The sequence below is a fragment of the Crocodylus siamensis genome, chromosome 3 (assembly GCF_052110815.1).
Source record: "Crocodylus siamensis isolate JL-2025a chromosome 3, ASM5211081v1, whole genome shotgun sequence".
In the NCBI taxonomy this organism is placed as follows: Eukaryota; Metazoa; Chordata; order Crocodylia; family Crocodylidae; genus Crocodylus; species Crocodylus siamensis.
Genome location: NC_143397.1, coordinates 156716674 through 156725303, shown reverse-complemented (window position 1 = coordinate 156725303; position 8630 = coordinate 156716674).

Here is an 8630-nt window from a genome sequence, read left to right as displayed (position 1 = left end):
AGAGGAGGAGACACAGCAGAGCTCAACTGCAAAGGGAACAAATGTTAGTATAACCCTATATGTAAATGAAAACAGGATATAAGAGAAGTTATCAGGCAGCTAAAAGATGAGAGAGATACAGGAAAAATGTGATAATGGAAGAACAGAATTGTTCAAAAGGCTCCTTATCCCCTTTGAAGCAAAGTGATTAACAAGTATCTGGTATCAAAGTCATTGCCTGTGTTAAGTCTCCAACCCTTGTGTTGAAGGTGGCCACTGTGCAGACAAAAGTACAAAAGAAGATAGGAGAAGCTCCACTTTAGTTGAAGCTGATCTGCTATGCAGCGAAGAATGAAATTCATGAGGCCAGAAGAGCATGAACCTAACTTAGAAGCTTAGGGGTTCTGTCCTGATCCCTGGCATTTTCATTAGCCAACCAGTGAGAAAAAAGTATATAATCCTGAGAGCAATGGCTAGAACCCAGGACTTCCCTTTTCCACAGAGGTGCTATAACCACAAAGCTACAGACATCATTCCTTTTATTTTCTTTTGGGTCCTGTAACTTTTGCACTTCTGTCTTCACAGTGGTTCATCTTCAAATAAGGGTTGCAGAGTTCCCACCCCAGCCTATACCATAGCCTGCTGGTGAAGGCACTTATCTGGGAAGTGAATATGTGCGTTTGAAATATTTCATGGTAAAGAGGGCCTAGAACTCACAACCCTCATTTCATAAATGAGCAATCTGCATACTTGGCAAATATGCAAAGAGTGAAGGGCAGTACCCCACTTGGAATCTGAACAAAACTGAGATATTTTTCATTAGGTCTCTGCTTTCAGAAGAGGACTCAGCACTCTGGATCTAGAAAGGATGGAGGTTCCTAATGTGCAGCCTGTCAGGTGTTGAAGTTTTGGAAAGAGACAGGAGTTTGGGCACACTTATGCTCAAAATTTTCCTACTAACTGACTCAGCATCCAAGTACTGAATCATCCTTTGGAAGAACCTGACTTTTACAGATTATAGAGAAAGCTTAGACACCTAACCCTGTTTGAACCAGCCTCCTGAAGGCAGTCACCTAACTAAGAGGCAGTGTTATACTTGAATTGGAGGTGGCTAAAGTATCAGTCTAGATTTGTCCTTTTGCCTTGAGGATCATGAATTATTGACCTCAGACTCTGAATCAAGAGTATATTAATTACTAGCCCAACTGTAAACACATGGCTAGTTCCTGTGACTTCAGAGACATGTCCATGAGATGTAATATTGGAAGTGGCTAGGGACAAATAGTTCATAATGAAATAATCTGAGAGCAATAGAGAAGGGACTAGATGATCTGCTCAGGTCCCTTCCGACCCTAGAAACTATGAAACTATGAAAAACCCAAAAGGAAAAGGAAGACACAAGACTTACTGGGTATGCTTACACATTCATAGTACCTGATGGCTAGCTGGTCCAATTTTCTTTTTGTCCCCAGCACCAGCATCATGGTTTACTTTGAGCTGCATGATTGTAGATTGGGTGCACGATGTGTACACATTGCTAATTCTTGGAGCTGCACTTGCAATTCGGTCTAATAAGTCGAGATGGAGACAAGAATAGGAAGGATTGGGGAAGGCTTATGGGTCGGGGGGAGGTTGGCAAAATTGGGGGACATGGGGGATTTGTGTCTTTCTTTTCCCTAGTTAAGTCAATATAAATGTAACACCTACATGTACTCACCAAATTATGTCACTCACATTTGCTACTTTAGTCATCAATTACAGTGTCTGCCAACCTGTAAAGATATAGTTGCAATTGTGTTTTTGTTGGTATATTTTGAAGAAGCATTGTCATGAAACTGGTCTGTGACATTTGAACAAGTTGTTTCATCATTTTTTTTTCTGTAAAAGGAGGAGGATGTAATTTACCTTTGTAAATAGCTTTACAGTTTTCACTATGAGTGTTCAGTAGAAGTAACAGTTATTGTGATCTAAATAGAAATCTCTCTTTTTAAGATAATGAACATGGAAAAAAATATTACAGCAGGTTTTATTTTTCATAAAATCATAAACATAATTGCAGACAGTAATATGTATCTCATCCATCATTCTGTAGTACAACTGCATCCTGTTAACCTAATATAGTGTTAATGCAGTATTGAAAGGGTAGCACTCATTCGTCAAGTTATATTATCACTGTATTTTATTAGTATTGTATTAGACTAATGCAATACAATTGCTAATATCATGCAGTGAAACTATCTACTGAAAACTGTCATTAATACTTTGGATTTTTAAAGACTATTTTCTACACCACTTGTACATTTTTCATACACCAAGATGCAATAAGAAGCTAAGAAATATCCTCTGAGATTGTAGAAGCATTTGAGAATGTGACATTATGAATGTGTTATTTTTGGCTTTGTGATGGTGTTCCCCAGTGAAGCACATTCCAGACTACATAATAAATCTACTCTGGAAGTTAAATAGCATGTTTTTTCTGCAGACAGTAGTCATCTGATAGACCAGAGATACATAAAAGGTCATGCCAAGTTTTAAATATTTATTCTTTTTGCTTTGGCATCAGGACCTTTCTTTCTGTATTCATCTGCTTGTGAACAAAAGGGGGTAATCTTTATTATTCTTTTATTGACTTATTTATTTATTTTTAGCATCAAGTTCCACTATAAGTTACTAAAACTTCTTCATGCTAGTCTCCTGTGGAAAAGAGTCAAGGAAGAAATAGTCTCCCAGGCTCCTACTGTTAGCTGTTTTAATTTTCTTTTCCTTAATGGGCCTTTGTTATTATAAAGTATCACCCAGTAAATGTGGATACCTGCAAAACAAAATAGCCACCATTGGTAAGATACTTCAGAATTTTCTGCATAAATTAGAAATCATAAAGGCACTTCCATTTCTTAATTTATCAGGATTAAGAAAATATTGGAATTTATGTAAATTTGGGGAGCTAAAAAACAATAGAAAAATAATACTTTTTAAAAAATCTATCATTCTTATCAGATTAAGGGAATATTGCAGATCACCTTTCTCTCATTTCCAACGTATAAAACAAGACCAAGCTTAGGTCTTTGTTTTGTCTTTTTTTCTCCACCCAACACAACAGGAAGTTGTACATCATAACCTGAGTTTGTTATGCATGTTGATCATCCTGAACAAAAGATTGTAAGATACAAAACAGTTTTCTAACATTTTTAGACAAAATGAAGAACAAAGTTTTTCCTAATATTGTATATTGTTTACCAGCATTTCAGTGCTAGTCAGATGCATACGTTTCTGATCCGCTAATCTGTGTTTAATTGGTCATTGCTGTGTACTGCTGTAATTGGCTATTGCTGATTTTGTAGTGTCAGGATGTAAATTAGGGTCATAGCAAAGCATGCAAACACAAGTTCCATTCACCTTCAAATTCCACTCCTCCGCATCCAGTATTTGCTACTCTGTGAGTGTCTACATGAGACACTGACTGAACAATGGCCAAAAAATACTGCTCAGTAGCACATCACAGAACTGATAGTGCTAATATGCTACTTTGCAGTATTATTAGGCTACTTTACAGTAGCATCATCTAAAAGATGTTTGCCAGTGCTACTGCAGAGTAACTTCAGTTACTGTGCATTTATTTAGTACTTGCTAATACAAATACTAAATAAATGCACAGTAATGACTGTGCAGTAATGCCTCATGTAGATGTGCCCCCGATCAATTATTTGTTCATTCACGTGTCGGGTATACTTACATTTGATTAAATAAGCTTTTGAAAGGAAAAATCTGTATGGTTTGTCCTGATTTCAAGCAGTGAATATATAAGCTTTTCTCAGAATTAGGGTCTCCTTTCTATATAATCAGAGAAAAATACAATTCTTGCAACAGATAACTTACAAACTATTAAAATGAGGCGACATACTAAATGGTTGACAAAAAGGTCATACAAAGATATATATTTTAAAGACATGCATAGTAAGATATATTTGGACCTTTTATTTTAGCATTACTTTTTATTTTATGATTATAATTTTGTAATGATAAAAATACTGACTTTTCCCCAGCTACTCTTCACCTCGCCTTCCCCAAGAGTTCCCCAGCCTTGTCATTTACAGTAAGTGATTTTGTTTTTTTGTGGTAGCAGTATTTCTTGATGAGAAGCAGCTTGGCTTCTTAGTTGCTTGCCTCATTATTTCCCCCACAGATTTTTTTGGTTTGTTTGCAGTCTATTTATTATTGGTGATGGAAATTCCATTTCTGTTTGCTTGTTCGTGTTTTCTGTGGAGGAAAAGAAATTTCCTTTCTTTCATCAAACAAGGAGGCTCAAAGATTTTTATATTTTGCTCTTTTTGAGATTCATTGGAAACTTACATTGATTGTTTAAGTTGCCCAGAGTTGGATATTGTGAGTGGTCTGAATGACAATTCATTACTGATTTACCTGTTTGGCTAGTGGCTGAACTCAAAGCTAAAGACCCCTTTTATTCAGTTTGAGCTACTGCACTCTGTTGCTAAGATATCACAAGGTGTCTGAAATGCCTACTGAAATGAATGAGCAGGAGAACGCATTTTGTGCTCCTGTTTAAATTAATATAAAACTGCTTTCTAGATCTTCAGAACTGGAGAGCGGTCAGTGTTAAACTTTTGTACAATTGTACAAGGTGTACACTTTTTTACTTGACCTTGGAAAGTGACTGTTATATTTTGTTGAGGAAGATATTAGTGACAAATACTAAGAGTTTAGATGGAGCTGCTTTTCTTTAAAAGGAGCACTGCCAACACATAAAGTAGAAGCAACATATATACTGCTATGAATTGTGATCAGAAATAATGAGCTGTGGATGATGCTCTTTCTTTTCTGTTTTGAGGCTTCTTTGAAGTTTGCATACTGTTATGAAGAGAGATGGAGTTTTCCATGATGTTGGTTTGTGTTACTTCAGCTATGTGATTCTCACTGTCCCATGGGAGTAGGTATGCTTCTCTAAAGGAGAAACAGATAACCTCAGTTCTTGGCATGAGAATCTCTAACTGGTGTCTTATCTTGAGTCTCCCAATTCTCTAAGCAAGTAGAAACCACTAGGGGTGTGCAAAGCAGGCTGCATTCAATTCAGATTTGGATTCACCCTGAATTGGGGGGCAGGGATTCGATTTCCGGATTCGGTTCACTGTTCTGATTCGATTCAGCCAAATCCAAATCTAAAGATTTAATTTTGTTTCAGAGAATCAGCAATTCAGCCATAGGCACAGCTTTATTTTTTTTTTCTACATACCTTGAGGTACCAGGTGCAGCTCATGAATGCGGAGATGGTGGGGCAGATAGAGTGCACCACAGGAGTGCAGGAGCCTCCCCCCCCACCCATGTGCACGGCAGCGGACCTGGAAGTGGACTGAAAGTATTTCACTTCTGGGTCCGCCATTGAGTGTGCGGGGGACCCTCCTGCACCTTCTGCCTCAATGATTGGCCGCAGTGGGACCCCAGGTGTCCCTACAGACCTAGGAGGCACCAGTCGCTGAGTTGGGCTCCCCCGCATGCTCCCATGGGATGTACCAGCTGCCCCAGCATTTCAGCATTCATGAGCCACCTAGTACCTTGAGGTATGTAGAAAAAACATATTAAGCTGTCTCTATGTCTGAATTGTCAAATCTCTCTGAATCTAACTGGTGACATTTGATTCAGAGAAACTAAAGGATTTCCTGATTTGATCCTGATTTTTGGCCATCAAATCTGGCTAAATCTCCTCCGAATTGAATCAGCACCTGAAGCTTTGTACAGCCCTAGAAACCACTGACTTCACTGAGGCCAAAACACAAAACATGTTCTAGTGGTAGTAATAGTGTTGTTATAACCATAGGTTCAGGCAATACCTCTCTTTCACACTGTTTAATCTCCCTGCAACTTCTGATTCAGTGGACTGGAAGGCATGGGTTGTATGCCTACTTGACATAGCAGGAGTAAATGGTCCAATATTGCTAAAATTCTTAAGTTGTTTTTATCCAGCAGAACTTGGAGAGTGGTGACAGGTATCTGCTTGTCGTCTCCAAAGACCCTCATGGAGATCTCACTGAGAATCACTGTGACTTCTATCTGAAACCACTGAAAGAGACAGTGACATGTTATCAGCTTAGATGCCCATATTATACTGATGATACACAATTATACATCTTGTTTTTAGCAAAAATAAGTACCACCACTTCTAAAATGTCAGAAAATCTACAGGAAACTTGCTCTTGTTTGAAGATTAACTGGATCAAAGTGAATCTATGGAAGGTTGAAGTAATTCTGTCCAGAAAGGGATACTCTTCAAATTACTGATCAGCACATTGTTTCTGTCTTCTGTTGAAGACACAAAGTTCCCACTATTCATAGCTATGTGAAATAGACTTTAGTCTGACATGTCACTAATCTTGGATGATAAAGTATCATCATTTCCTAAAAAATGGCTGCTTTTACTCTAGCTTGATAGGAAATCTCATTCTTTCCTCCTGGACAAAGACCTGGCTACATGCATGTTGCATGCATTTGTCACTGTCAAGCTGGGTTACTTTAAATCCATTGTACGTGAAATTGAATGTTAAGACAGTGTGTGGGCTTCAGCTGATACAGAGGGCATCCATCCACCTTATCTAAGGTTGTGAACTCATCCAGTCTGTGCTCAGGTCCTTCTTTTTAATTCCTAATCAATTTGCATGCCATTGTAAGGTAGCAAGTCTAATAATTTCCTGAATCAAGCTCCAAATAAATCAAGTACTGAAATTCAGTCTATGAACAATTATGAGAGCTGAATTCTTCTGGAGCAAATTATATTCCAAATCCCAAACATAACATCTTGAGAATAGTCTCCGGTGAGAGAATTTGCTGATGTGAACAAACTTTCATAGGAGATCAGACTAATGCACAGTTCATTTTTAAGATATATTTTGAACCATTTTTATTCTTGGAAACGATTTTTTCCACCATAAAGTGTTAGTCTCAATTTAAATTCCTGTTTTATTCTAAAGTCCTTCTGATCTTCCACCTCCTGCATCCCAAAGAAACCAAGACAAAAAATAAATAAAATAAGCTTACTGCAAACATGTTTCTGACCTTTAAATGCTAGAGACTATGAAATCCATTGGATACTTTTCTATTTATGTGACTGATAAAATCATAAGATTGATACGAATATTGAACATAAATTCTTATTTGATACTGTGTTTATGATGTCTTGTAAAAGAAATCGGAGCAACAGAATACTATATGCTATGCAAATATGTACAAGAATACTTATTCTAGTCTTTTGACTGTAAAGGATCACCTAACTGAAACATATGATTAATTTTTATGTGCCTTCACTAATGTTTTGTGTTTACAAAAATCTGTTACTTGCTATTGCTTAAAACCAGAAACAAAAGATTATAGTAAATACTATGTCCATAAACACTTCGCCCCTAGTGTGTACCCTGTAAAAGCCACTCTCACACAAGCCGTATCCACCCAAATGTGGATGTTTGGTTCTCTGGGGACAGCTAACAGCAGGACACCTTGTGCCACTGCTAGTTGTATCCAGAAAACAACTGCACATGGCAAATTACCCTGGGTGGGATGTGGGAAGATAGGGTCAGTGCTGGGCTGGTTCTAGCAGCCTTACCTGGGAACCTGGGGGCCTCCTGGAGCTGCAGCAGCAGCAGCAGTGATCCTGCTACTTAGAGCCTTGTCAGTAGCTGGAGCATGGCTCTGGCCAGCCAGATTTCAGTTTTGAGCACCACACACTGCCCGCACATGCGCCACTCCCCGCCCCCCCGGTCCCCTTTTTTTTCCCCCCATAGGTTTTTTTGCCCAATGGATATCCAAGGGTCACCCCCTCCAATCTCCTGCCTTCCCGCACTGCTACCTTGCAGGATGAAAAACACCTGAATGTGCAGGTGCCACAGACATGTCTGGATAGGGCCACAGTGTCTAACTATAAAGGTCAAACATTGTACAATTGTCATGATTATTTATAGATTACTAAAAATGCACAAAGGCAATTTATAAATACAAAATGGTTGTGCAGCACTGAGGCTGGACTAATTAGCAGGAAACTGGGCTAATAGGTACTATTATTCAGCAGCATGAGTGGCATTGAAGTGCCTATGCTGCTTCTTGTTTAGGACAAGTGCATGTTTGAGAAAACTGATCTTCATCATAGAACATTAACTGTGGACATGGCCAAAAAGTATAAAGTCTAAGAACCCAATCCTGCAAAGATTTTTTACATGCAAGTGCCAAAGTGTTTGCAGAATCAGAAACTGAGATTCCAGTTCAGGAAAGATATTTAGGCATGCGCTTCAGCCCTATTGAAGTCAATTTAAACTTTAAAGTTAAGCACATGCTGAAGTGCTTTTCCTAAACGTAAGTGCTTTTCCGAATCAAGTGTAGATGTCCAGAGCCTAAATGCACAATAGTTAGAAGTATACAGAGAAGTTGGTGAGTCCAGAAGAGAGAATCTTATGGTGTGTAGGGTTCTATTTTATGTTTTTGTTTATTCTGCGTTCAAAAAAAATGCATATCTTATTTGTGGTGTAACAAAGGCCCCAGTTTCCCTAAAGTCACTTGGTGCCCACTGCTGCCTATTTTAACCAGGGTGTAACTTTGAATATCCCACTCTGCCCTGCTCACTGGGCTCCTTCTTGGCTCAGTCCACAGGCTGTTTT